Below are 939 nucleotides of genomic sequence, written 5' to 3'. Positions count from 1 at the left end.
CCTGTAGCCTCTGTGACACTAGAGAGAGTCATGAGCACGCATGTTAGGCCAGTCTTATTCTACTCTACTTATTTCAGCTCAGTGCTAATGTGGACACGAGAACGAATGGATATAAACTGGCCGTGGGGAAATTTAGGCTTGAAATTAGACGAAGGTTTCTAACCGTCAGAGGGGTGAAATTTTGGAACAGCCTTCCGAGGGAAACGGTGGGGGCGAAAGACCTCTCTGGCTTCAAGATTAGGCTAGATAAGTTTATGGAGGGAATGGTTTGATGGGATTACGGGATTCTAATCAATTAGGCAATAACGGCCATCGCTGGTAAAATGAGGGTCTGGCTTGAGAATCTTGCCTGTATGCTCGGGGTTCTGCTGATCGCAATATTTGGGGTCGGGAAGGAATTTTCCTCCAGGGTAGATTGGCAGTGGCCCTGGAGGTTTTTCGCCTTCCTCCGCAGCATAGGGCAGGGGTCGCAAGCTGGAAAATTCTCTGCGACTTGAAGTCTTTAGATCACGATCTGGAGACTTCAACAGCAGAGTTAAGGGAAAGTGGGGGGGTCAGCTTTTGTGGCCTGCATCATGCGGGGGGTCAGACTAGATGACCATATTGGTCCCTTCTGACCTTAAAGTCTATGAGTCTATGAGTCTACTCAACTTTGTGAGACATTGAAAATTTGTGAACATTCTCATGAATGCGAGGCAGTCGTCTGAATACTCAGGAAAAGGAACAATGTTAATGGACTGAGTAGGGCAGAGAGAATGTGATACTTTTAGTCATGGAAATATCCAAGAGTCGGATTGTTTCATTTTCAACCCACTCTATCCCCTATCGACACGCCCATGCAGAAGAGTATTTGACAGGTTTTTTAAGACCCAGCTACTGAAATCAATGAATTATAGGAGAATCTCAGCTTCCATTTAAAAAAAGTGGTTGTGAATAAAA

Source organism: Terrapene carolina, unplaced genomic scaffold (genome assembly GCF_002925995.2).
Source record: "Terrapene carolina triunguis isolate 2854851 unplaced genomic scaffold, T_m_triunguis-2.0 Scaffold461, whole genome shotgun sequence".
Lineage (NCBI taxonomy): Eukaryota > Metazoa > Chordata > Testudines > Emydidae > Terrapene > Terrapene triunguis.
Note: the sequence above shows the minus strand (reverse complement) of the source record.